The sequence below is a fragment of the Amblyomma mixtum genome, chromosome 3 (assembly GCF_055824585.1).
Source record: "Amblyomma mixtum isolate Tamu chromosome 3, ASM5582458v1, whole genome shotgun sequence".
NCBI classification, from domain to species: domain Eukaryota; kingdom Metazoa; phylum Arthropoda; class Arachnida; order Ixodida; family Ixodidae; genus Amblyomma; species Amblyomma mixtum.
The window spans coordinates 86,558,347-86,570,511 of NC_143014.1; the positions used below are offsets into that span (position 1 = coordinate 86,558,347).

General features: G+C 51.6%; 2 protein-coding genes across 14 annotated transcripts in view; one reads left to right on the forward strand and one right to left on the reverse strand.

Moving 5' to 3' along the window:
* LOC149350833 (thiamine-triphosphatase-like) overlaps window positions 1–12,165 on the reverse strand; it is a 663,235-nt gene that overhangs the window by 388,059 nt on the left and 263,011 nt on the right. The window contains exon 1 of one of the 9 annotated variants that reach the window (XM_089580009.1): window positions 3,818–4,213. The exons of 7 other annotated variants lie outside the window; for them this stretch is intronic. The gene's annotated coding sequence lies outside the window, so the exon portion shown is untranslated. Of the gene's footprint in view, window positions 1–3,817; window positions 4,214–12,165 lie in introns of those variants that run through there. One more of the 9 variants, XM_089580015.1, reaches the window with a different exon arrangement.
* zfh2 (Zn finger homeodomain 2) overlaps window positions 1–12,165 on the forward strand; it is a 339,472-nt gene that overhangs the window by 18,794 nt on the left and 308,513 nt on the right. The window lies entirely within an intron of this gene.

The following is a 12,165-nucleotide window of genomic DNA, read 5'->3' on the forward strand; positions in this document are numbered from 1 at the left end:
CGACCTCGTGGGATTACACCAGTCGTGCAGTGGCGATAGTAAAGCTTTGCACTTTATGCGTGACGCCGTCGCCCGCTGGCGTTCCTTTTCGCCTCGTTAATTAGACTGGAGTGCAGCGGGAGGCCTTTGTGAACTGCCGTTGACACCGAGATAAGCAACGACGACTCTTCTTCGCCTTTAAGCGCAGTGAGGAGGAAGAGAAATGACAGCGGCGCCGTAATGCGGGGAAAAGCCCGCGACTTGGTCCCGGCAAGCAATCAAGGCGGAGGCGCTGGCTTCCGGCAGCGACGCAAAGCGACGCTGGCCGGCTTAGCGCCGATGGGCCGGCGTCGCGTCTGCATGTCATCCCAGCGCGATGTGTACAAACGTGGTCCAGCGAGGTGTCGAAGGGCCGTTCAATCAGCGGCCTCCCCGGCCAGTCGATGCTCTCTCGCGATGCGCCCTGTACGCGGGGTGCCGCTATACGCGGAGCCTTTCAATAAATGCGCAGCAATCCCCCCCCCCCCCCCCCCCCCCCCCCTTTGATCTGGCGGGGACGCATATCCGCGCGCACTCGCCACACGTATGCGGGGGAGGGCGCCGCTTCCGGCCAGATATCCAGGGGCCCCGGCCAGTGGTCAGCGCCCTCCCTGCTGCCTCCCTCGCGCTGGACGCCAGCTTTTGTGGTCGGGGGATCTCGCTTAATTCCCTCTGGGAGGCAACCGCCACGCCGGGGCTGGTGTGCGACTCTGATTTCTGGCTTGCGGTCCGCCGGACCCGTTTACGCTGGCCTGGACATGCGCGCCCGGCGAGGGGCTGTCCCCGGGAAACTGGCCAGCGCACCGGGGCCTAATGGGCTGCGGTTGCTGCGGGGACGCGCGTCCTTCTCGCGGCCTGTGCGTCATCTATGGGGACTCGCTAATTGACGCGGCAGAGGAGGAAGGGACCAATCAAATTTTCGGGGATGCAGAAAACTGCGCTGTAACAATGACTCTTCAGTGGTGGCGTATTGCACTCCGCGCTCTCGCCAAGGCTCCTGCGGCCATTTGTGCCTTTGCATGCTACCCCGCGTGAGTTGCACAGGGCTGCTGCTGCGATGATGGCACTCGCCATGGTAATGGCTGCAGTAATGACGGGAAGCGCCCACAAGAGCGTCCGCGAGGTCTTAACAGGGACAGAAACCAAGTACGATATATGGTTAATGAGCGGAGGTTGCAGTATCAAGACATCAGCGTAGGTCATCGCTGTGTGGTGAACGGCTGCAGGTGCTCCTCATTATCCTGAAGTGGAGAAAAGGCGCGGGCTATAACGCATGTGGTTCGTAGCTGTCACCCAGTTCTGCGAGCGCTTAGTCAGTCTACGACACCTACCTAAAATAGTCTTCTGTTTCGCTCCCTCTATTCCCTTCTCATTTGTAGAGTAAGCAAACAATCCCTGGCTGGCTAACCCTTCCTTCCCCTGTCTTTCACTCATTCTCTCTTTCTCTAGCATTCGAAGCATGCTGTAGCAGCTCACCAGAGTGACTGGAATATTATGGCACGATGCGAAGGTAGCAGTTTCGTTTCGTTCTTGATACTTTCTTGTAGCTGGCGCACCTCACAGGTAAAAGATCTCTCGAAAACCCGTGCGTGGTAATAGACAGGCGAAGAAGCCAATTGCTACCATCATTTACGTCAGAAGCATGATGCCCTTTAGTCTATTAAAAGAGTTTATAGTTTCCAAGAATAACAATGGCCAGAAAAAAGTTCAGTCGCAAATATTCCAGTGTGATTAATCCAAGTGTTTAAACATCTGCGACGACCGTGCGTGCCTGTTACTTAGCCTTTGGTCTTTACTACTGTAATGTCGTTTCTTTGTTGGTTAATTCTTTTATGCGAAGCATATTACTAGAGCTACACTACAGCCCGTCCAGCGCGGCGGTGGAGCTACCATTGACCTTTAGCGTGACCACGTGACACCACGTGGCAACATGACGTCACAGCAGAGGAGAGATGGGCTGCCGGCTCGCGCGGTCGGCCGCGGCGGTGGAGGCTCCACATCAGAGGCGCGGCGGCTGACCACGTGACAACATGACGTCACAGCAGAGGAGGGATGGGCTGCCGGCTCGCGCGGTCGGCCGCGGCGGTGGAGGCTCCACATCAGAGGCGCTGCAGCTGACCACGTGACGCAACAGCAGCGGTACAAAGCTGAGCTTGCCTCGCTCTCCGGGCACTTACGAGGCGGCCAGGTGTTGGGATGCCGCCTAGAAGCAGGGCTGATTTGAACGAGAAGCGAAAGCTTCAGCGTGCCACAGAGACCGATGAAGAGCGGGATGAACGTCTGGCTAAGCGGCGTGCTCAATATGCGGCTCGGCGACAACGTTCTACAAAAGGAAAGCCATGTATTACCAAGCCTAGCCATCAATATGCTTCGCATCTGACTAGGCTTAACCTTAGCTAAGCCTCAGCCATTTTTTCTTTTAAAACTGAGCTGAAAAGTCTTCGCTTCTCTTGCATGCAGGGCAACGCTCGGAATATAATTGCTTCCAGAAATGTTCGTGTATTCGTTTGCTTGTTATATTTAAAAGGTCACATTTCACTCCGTAACGATTTGCGAAGAACTGATTATTGCTATTACTGCGAACTACGTAGGTGTTAAGCACCCGGTAATCAACATTGTTCAGCGCTTCTTATGTGCTTTATTTCTTCGCGTTGGTTTTTAATTGGAGTGTGAACGAACTAGATGCCAGCAGCGTGGGTTTTTCAACGCGGACGCTTGTGCGACAGGTGTCATTTCTTTAATTGCCAAGCAATTCATCCTTTGCGCGTCTTGCCGGCTGCGCGCTTGTTTAACGTCGATAGCAGTGGCCACATCGTCATTCCTACTGTTCTCAGCACTGTGAATGTTACACCGTCATCTCACATATATCTGCAATCGTGCGCTGTTTCAACAATATCCAATACCAGCAGGATTTCGCACTGCATGAGCAATTTTCATGCTGTTGTTGATTATCAAGCGATATCAGGGACGGTAAGTCGAAGGCTCGTTATTGCGATGATTTGAATTCACTTGAGGAATTTCGCAAAGGAGTCTCAGAATACCATTTTATTTATATGCCTGAACACTGAACTTGGCTTACGCGTGTGGTGGCAGTGGCCATGTCATACTTCTTTATACCTGCCTCGGTTTCTATAACGAGCCTCCCACGCTCGATACCTTCGCGGTTATTTGCCCGATTGTTCCTTTGATTTGCAGTTATACGCCCATTATAGACATGGTCGGTCAAAGGTGTCTACTATGCTAGTATGATTTATTTTTTTTTTGTTCTAAAAACTGGGGACTGTGCCCGTAAGAAGCAATTGCCGTCTTTCGTTCTAAAGGCTAGGCTCGTTGTGAAAGAAAACTTTGATATTTTACCATAGAGTCAGCTGCGTGACTCCGAAGGCGAACAGAGATTTTCTCTTTGTGACTTAGATAGGTCTGTTGTTGATGATGAAAAACTTTGTAGGTCTCAGAGGTCCATGACGCCTGGTATCGTAGCTGCCCTCAGTCCAGGGCACCGTTAACTAATGGCAGCATCAAACTCAGCACTTGTTAGTTCGATAGGCAGGCATCGCAGTTATGAATAAGAGTATGCACTTGCACTTGTTCTGCGGAGATCCTGTGTGCGTGTGTGCGTGCGTGCGTGCGTGCGCGCGTGTGTTGCTCCTTAATTTATGCATGGAAGGTGCCTTTTGGATGAAGATAGGGCGTGTTATGATGAATCTCTTTACCGTTTTTCTTTCGCCATAGTGTACAAGCCTCCCGGCCCTGCCGAGCAAAGGTCGACAATCCAATTACATCTGGTCTTTTTGCTTACTTTTCGGTTAACTGGCGCCAGTTCTTGCTGCTTTGGCGTCCCTTGCTGAGTGGTGCTATGTGAACAGGCAGCTATTATGTTTGGATCCCAGTAGCTGGCGCAGGCTCCCTCTTGTGAGCAACGCGACTTGCCACACTCGCATTTGGAGACTCCGGAGGCGAACACGCCAGGCGAACACGTAGCAAGAGTTCTACCCATCACACACAAGAAGCGGGGCGCATGCGCGCAGTGCGCGGAGTGTGCCGCACTGTTGCACGTTCAGAGCTCGAGCACTGCCGAGGCGTGGCACCACGCGGTCGCAGGAAGGGGGGACAGCGTTCGTTCAGTGCGTCAAAAGAAGACGCGCATAAAATATTGCCGCCGATGTCCGCGGAGGTGCGGCCCATTCTCCCCGGACCCCGAATGCGCGGGGGCGGGAGACGACGAAAAGCGCGGCCGCCGCCCGGTCCCCCGGAGAGCTTGAGGGGGGGAGGCGACAAACAAGGCGGGCGAACACCTGGCGCTTCGGCTACCGCGGCGGTCGCTCTCTTGCGAGATAACAGCGAAGGAGATTGTGACATTCTTGCCCAAAGAAACGATGGGAGTAAAGAGCGGAGAAGAAAGAAGGGACAGGATGCGGCGAGCCGAGGAGAGGGCAGGCCGACATGGCCCCGCTGTTCTTCCCGTGAAATCGGCCTGTTCGCGGCCGTCGTCGCAGCTCCTATCACTTTATCTCGGTAGCGTGTCGAATGAGGTGCCGCCGGGTCCTCTCGATGCAGTGGCTCGTGCGGCCGCTGTCGATGTCCGCGGCTTAACGCAGCGCTGCGATCTCGCTGCTGCGCGCCTGCTCTAGTCGCCATCCCAAAGTTGTCGTTGCCCAGTGCCCCTTGTTTCTTCCGGGGCCGCACTACGTGGACTTGTTCGGTGGCGCTCAGATGCACGGTGGCAAACCGTCCATGGCTCTGCACTGACCTCCGTTGCTTCTCGTCGACTGGAGCCTTGCACTGATGCGCTAATTATTCATTCTATAGCCCCCCACCCCCACGGTCAGAGACTGTTGGGTTTGCTTCACAATTAGATTAAGGACGGCAGAGTGTTCCAGCCATTGATGACTATGCCGTCGAAATCACCGAGGCGTAAGCCTGAGTCATATTTTATTGCCAATCGTTTGCTTTAAAACAGCAAGCATTGCTGGGTTACTCAGTTTATATGGCACGCAGACTACTCTGATTTCCTAGCTTATATGCTAACAAAGAAACAGAAAAAAAAACGCATTCGTCAGAATCGATAATAGACTGTTGCGCCTTAGGGCGCAAGGAAGCCTGCGGGATGTCGCATGTTGCAGACCCTTCGTCTCCTAATTCCCTTCCTACCAATATAATTTTAATGCGATATCGTTAAGGGCCTCGGCGTCGCATAAAAGCCGGCGTCGTTGTTGGCCGTGAATAAAAAGTCCGCAAAAGCTCCCCAAAGAAGCAACCTCGTGGCAGGTGTGTCATCTAGGTCACGTGGTCTTGTGACGTTATCATAACCTGCCGGTCGTGGCAGGTGGCAGTTAAATTAATTGGAATAGCAGCCTGGGTCTCACAAGCCTCACTGATGGCAGCACCAGCCATCGCAGGACAGTGGCACGTCGCTTAACCGCTGCACCACTGCGCCAGGAGTGGTACGAGGACTCCTAGTGATCTATGAGTGTAGAGCAGAAAATGAGCAGTTCCGCACATACGGGCATATACCCATTAACGCTATCTCGCCATGCCCTTAAGGCGGCGCTTAAGTGTCCCCGCCAGTTTTTTCCTTATAAGGTGTAATCGATGAACACATCTGGGCCCGAAAACTTTGAATGATTAGGCCATTACTTTCTTTTTCTTAAACGCGTCTATATACAGTTTAAAAAGACTTCGTGAAGTTTCATGCGCTTTTCCGATTTCGAAACGCCGGCGCCACGAGCAGCCCATTTCCTTGTGCGCGTGGGTGGCATGGCGGACGGGCCGCTGCTAGGCGCCAAGTTTCTGCTTTTGAGACCATAGCTAGCAAGAAAGGGTGGCCTGTTGTCGCAATAGGCCTCGCACGTCGTTGCCTGAATTTTAAGAAAGTCCCCTTCACGCAGCCGTTGCAGGAGAGAAAAATAAATATTTAGCGAAAGTATATAGAGAGGCGAACCGCAGCAATGCAGCCGGATACTCCAGGCCTTTGTTCATGTTGAAACAGCATGGTTCTGCAGAATCGACTTTGAAAGAAATAAAGACAACTTCAAGAAGCAAACGGCACAAAATGTATACAAACAATATTTACCGTACGCTCTAGATCTACAGTATTTACGCTGTGTTCAGTCGAGAGCAATATGAGAGGGAACAAACTTCTCGCAGAAAATTGCGAATTTTCTTGTTATTTCTCCACTAATTGGAGAATGACTTTTGGATAATATACGCCAGGCGGAAAACTAATTGTGCTTGTCACTCGTAATTATGGAGTAATCAATAAATGAATGTTCGAGCTTTGTTCTCTCTCATATTGCTCACGACTGTACGCTATGCACGCCGAAAAAAGAAATATTTAGATATTGTGCATGCGACATGTGCGCAGTCTGTCAATTCATTATCCAGTCATTAATTACAACAAATGATTAAAGCACTAGAGAAGTCATCTGGGGTATGCAAATGCTTCGCCTGCACAGTGCACATGCACGCTGTCCTACAGACTCGGTTGTTTCAGAGAGAGCTAAAGCTGATCTGGAAAAGCAGTCCAGCCGTTGTCACTAGAGCAGCCGCTCATTTTCGTATCGGGAGCATCTATTGCTCGGATGCGCAGGTTGGCGCATCCGCATGTTTAATGCCATCGAAGAACTTAAGCTTATGAGAAAACATCTAGCCGAAGACGGGGAAGAAAGTGTGCGCACTGGATATCCCAGATGCTAAGTAGACTGCAATTTTAAATTTTGAACTAGAGAGAATAAAAGCGCTGATTGATGGCTTGAGTTGAGATTGTTGCGCTTGTTAATTCTTGAACCGATTTTCTTGGGTAAAGTTTAAAACCTCCTTTCGTGAAAGGTATAACCTCGGCTGTTATTGACCGCCTCTGCAATCTAGCTGGTTCGTTCGCATGGGTCCGGCTGTGCCGACGAGGCCAGAATTTGCTGAAACGCAGTCTGTCGTCACCCGAAACTGTCAGAGGAGTTAGCAGCGCAAGGCACTCACTAATGCCCTGCATGTCTTCTACAAACGTAAAAAGACCGTTAAACCTTGTTCGTTAAAAGCACCTTAATGGCTATTTGAAGTTATTTCATAGACCGGCCCCGGTCGTAATTTTCCCTCTTTCCATGTCCATTTCCCTGTAATGAGGCTGTTTGTTTTGCTGATCGTGATTTTCGGTTGCTATTGTCATATAGGTTACGTTTAGGTTGTGTTTCGCGTTTAAATCGGTATGAGGTAAGAATTTGCCCCTCAAAAATGTCACCGCTTTCTCTCCATCGTTCTCATCAGCAGGATGAAAGAAATAGCTAGGCACACTTAAGATAAATGTAGCAGTGTGTTAATCCACAATACTGAGTAATTAATGCAATCGTACAGTGCCATTCTGCTTTGTTTGCGTTTCGGCAACTTTGTGCCCCTGCGGCTTTAAGCCCAGTATACGATGGAAAATCGCAAACTGCCGCAAACTCTAGAATCGCGCTCAAAATCTGCCGTGGTTAAGCACGCAAAGTCGCATATGAATGGAAGACAATCTTGACAGCTACACTAACCGATACGAAGATATGTAATAAGTACGTAGCACGAGGCTCCCAGTGCGTACCTCCTTCGTGTTTCCTGTGATCGACCACGAGTTCGTTGCTTGAGCGCCTCCTCTTGGATCTGCTGGTTAATGGCTGAAGACAGCTTTGTTCAGTCCTTTTGGTGGGATTGGGTATGTTGCCAACAATTGCAACCGGCTTTCTAAAAGCATTAAATTTACAGAAAATAAGAACTGAAAAGAAGTAGCTTTGGACCTCCTTGGTCTTGTTTATCTGCATTGTCGTCGTTTGGTGGGCTGTTGTCCCAAGGAAAAAAAGCTTTCGTGGCCTGTCGAGGGCCCGTGTCCGGCAGTGAACCAGGCCATCCATGGCCCGAGTTCGGCAAACCAGCTGGGGCCGTGGTTGGAGATTGACACTGGCATTACACTGGCCAATCATCGCTTGCCGATGCCGGCCCAGGCTGAGCCCTACGACGTCTTAACGATAAATTACCTTTTATGCTAGTCCGTACACTAGACTGCAGCTGTAAAAATTGCGTGAAAAATATTCGCAAAGCTTAATTTGCATTTTCTGTAATTTTGGCCTGAAGATGAAAAGTCTGCAGCTGATTACAACGCAGTAGTTGATTTGCCCCATGCCGACAAATTCACGGGTGAAATCTTAATAGTAATAGTATCACACTGTCACGAAGAGCAATGTCTAATGACAAGCATATACGGCACACAGATCAAGCTTAAGAAACACTGTACAAACCAGAAGAGGTCATACAATGCTAGCATGCATGCTGAGCATACATACACAAAGCGAAAAATTTTCACGAGCTTGTGTACTACAAATCTAAGACCGTCATTTTGGAGCCAGTGGCTTTTGCGCGTTAAGCAATATTATTTCATTCACTAGTGATTCTGTGATGACACAAACGCGAAATGCGAATGAGCGGACCATATTGCAGATTTCTATTCGAAAAACTGAGTAGTCAACTCTGCCATCTTTGCCACAAACATTACGCTAACGTAATGACAAGTGATTTTCTCAGGCACACGACAGTGTGGCATGCGCGTATGATGATGGTCATACTTTTGTACATTTGAAAAAAGTTCTGCCGGCTTTTACACGTACGATCACAATATAAAATCTAGCGTTTAGACCAGCGGCTGTGCCCTAATTACACCAACTGTCACAATATTTAACCGATGTGGTTGGTGGCCAGCAGTGACCCGGTGTCGGCTTTTGCTTGCCTACGCGTCGGCGGCCAACTGTTGCCAGGCGTTTGCCAGTGGTCGGTTGTTTGCCTTTTGCCAACCATTGGTGGACACAGCAGTTTCCCAGCCGTTGCCCGACGCTGGCCCGAGTTAAGTTGGCTGAGCAAGTCTGCTACCAACTCAAGACTGGCGACTTATCAACCATCAGCCATTGGCCAATTTCTCTTGGGTTTTCACAAATGACTGACGCTTCGGAAGGCAAGCAATTAAACTGAGAGCTATATAACTACATCAGTGCTGGTGTAAATGGTGACCAGCCGAGGTTCTTGCAGACACAAGGTTGTTACTGCACCTCAATTATACACCTCAAAAAACGAAAACACGTACGCAGACACGGCAGCTTTAGTGGTGTGTTCCCCTGTGACCTTCTGCTTTTTTTTTTTTTTGTCCGCAATGGAACTTGATAATGTGCCGTGCACTCTTTCGCTACCTACTCACTAAGTTATTAGTCGCCTTTAAAAATTCGCTGGCCATTTCCAAGAGCTGATGCAGAAATAGCTATGTCTGTGTGATGGTGCTCTTTCACATCCTAATCTTAACTGCGTTCACTTTGGCAGGTGACCATCGCTGCCGCAGTATCTTCGGCCTCTTCGGCGTTTTGCTTCGGACGTTCATCTTCGATATTACCGACAGAGTCACACGAGTTCTCGCGCCGTGCGACGGTTTTCAGAGCGTCGCAAACCTTGAGGCCTCATAATTCAAATGCGCTCAGCACCATGTCAGTCGTGGCGAGGGGAAAAGTGGCCCGTAATGTCGCCCCTTTCCTTTTCTTGTTTCGCGACAGACCGGCAGTGCGGTAGGAGAGGGCTGTGGCGGTGCAGCCACCGGGGGCCGTCTGAAAACCTTCGCATTCCTGGCTTCGCTTGGCTCCGTCCGGGGCCCCTCCTCGCTTTTTTTCTTTAATCGCGAAGAAAACGAGGCAAACCGAGACGGCCGAATTTTGAAAGGGCCCCGCACACGTCTTTTCGGGCCTCGCATTCCTTGCGGGGGGGGGGGGGGGGGGGGGAGCCGACACACTTGCTCCCGCTGCTCGGGCGCTCTCTCCTGTAACTCCTTTGCGAGGCGGGACTTTTGTTTGTCCAACTCTCGGCGAGCCGGGGCCACAAAAGGCCGACCGAGCAGGGAAGAAAACAGGGGCAGAAATCACCTGGTCGGCCGGCTCAGCAAGCAACCGCTCCCATCGACAGATGTGGGGCCTTGTCTCGCTTTTTGCGCCGGCCTGGGAATCGTACTCTTCGCGCTGACCTCAATACGCCCCCCACCCCCTCCTCGGCGCGAAGAAGGCAGCCGTGCGCGCTCCCGGCCGCGGAAGAAGAAAAGGAGCCCGGAGGTGTGGTTTCCGTACACCGACCCCTGGCCCCCTCCTCCTTGACCCTCCTGCGATCCCCTCCTGATGAGGGGACGCGACCTGACCTGCCACTGAGTGAGTGTACCGCCGCCGTCATAAGTCTCTTAGGAAATTTGCTTCATTCTTCGATCTCTGGACAGGTGACGCTCGCGCTGCTGGCCCGACAATGGGGCTTCCCCCGCGGCTCCTTCCGAGCGGGATATGATCTGCCGGGCCCCTGTGCTCGCTGTTTTGTGCCGCCGAAAGCCCCGGGGACCGCGAGAACCCTGCCGAGAGGCGAAACAACCGCCGAACCGCTCACGTGTATCGCCCTTCCCGCGACGACTTTAGGCGCGCCTCGTTTTCAGGACACGATAGCACGCCTCCGAGGGATGACTCCAAAGGAGTTGCTTTCATCTCGCCCGTGCTACCACGCTTCGCGTTCTCTTTTCTACCTCTCCCCTTTTCGTTGGTGGAACGCCGCAGCGAGGCGATGGGCACTACCAAGATTTCCACTCTTGAAAATGGTCCAAAACTCCCCGAACACAACGCCGTTTTTCTTTTTCCTGCGTGCACATTTACTTCTTCAACGTTATAACTATTCAAATCGGCTTAAATTAGGTTCATGCAAACAGCAGGCACAGGTAATGAGCAAAGATTCACTGCGCCATGCTCGGTTCCGCATGTTCTTAAAGTCAGGTATTTACTTTTTCTTAGGCAATGATTAGCCGAACTCCTTTCTTATGTGAGAAATGGTCCTCTCTGAACGTAGGCCATAACATTTGCCAACTGTTGCATGAGGTAAAGAAATTGACAGACAAACATCTTCGTGCAGCCTTCGCCACATTCCTACTATGAAATATTTCGCTCTTCGCTGGCGCTGTGGTTTCAACGAAATAAAATCCTCTAAATTACCTAAGCCGTGTTATGCATTGAATTCGGCGCTGTATAGTAAAACACCCGAATTGTACCGCGCGTTCTATTTGCGCAAAGTCCTCATCTTGGCGCGATTGGTCAAGAAAGTAAGAAAAGAAGAGCCTTTTCAGTGTTTCGGGTCGGCTTCGTTGCCATTTCACCAGTGCAGTTTAACTGGTCACAGCGCTGGTCGCTATCGTCTTGTGCATAGCCTGGTCTTCTGTGTTTCTCCGGACTCCTTGACAAAGAGCGAACACGCACTTGAAGTACCCCAAGGCAACCTTCAAGCCGCACGGTAGGACAAAAGGCTTGTAATCGATCAGTCATGAGATTGCTTGTCTTGGCGATAAAACCGTCTGTTCCCGTTTTATCGTTTTTTTTTTTCTTTTCGGCTTGCATTGTAGCGGTGAATAACGGCAACAAAAAATTTCCTCGTCGGTGGACGTCCAGTCGACGGCCGCAGGGACACGACCCGTGCGCTCCAGCTCTAGTCGTTGGGGGGCGCCACGGTGGGCGTTTCAGCGCTCACCCTGCTCCTCGACTACAGCGTTTCATCCGCAGTCCCTGCGACAGCGGGCGCCTGTCGGTCGCGCGTTCGGTGTCCCTTGTGCGTGCGTGTCGTGGCTGCAGCACAGTGTGCATCAACGTCCGCCTGCTGTGAGCGCGCGCGGAGCTCGCGCCGAGCTCTGCGGGCGTCTGGCCGGTTCCCGAGATCAGTTAGCGGCGAGACGGGTGCGTTGCAACGACGTGCCACCTTTCACGCCCAAGCACGCCGCGGCTGCCAGTACAAATGAACACCGGCCGAAAATAACCGCTGTCGCCGGCGAGAATTCCCTCGCGTTATATAGCGGCGCCGTCTGTTTTGAGCGAGAGCGGAGGCAAAGAAAAACGGTGCCGAAAACGAGATGGCGCGGCGGCGGCGACCGCCGCAAAGCAGCGGAAGCCACCGGACGAAGGCGGGCGAGGGTGAAAAGAAAATAGAAGGTCCCCGAAATAGAGCGACTTCTTCATTAGCGAATCAAAACAAATCGTACTTAACCCCGCGGTTCCTGTCGCCAGATGTCGAAATAACAAGAACAGCTCTATTTTCCTCCTCCTCCTCCTGCAGGCGCGGCTCCGTTTGTTTTTGGTATTG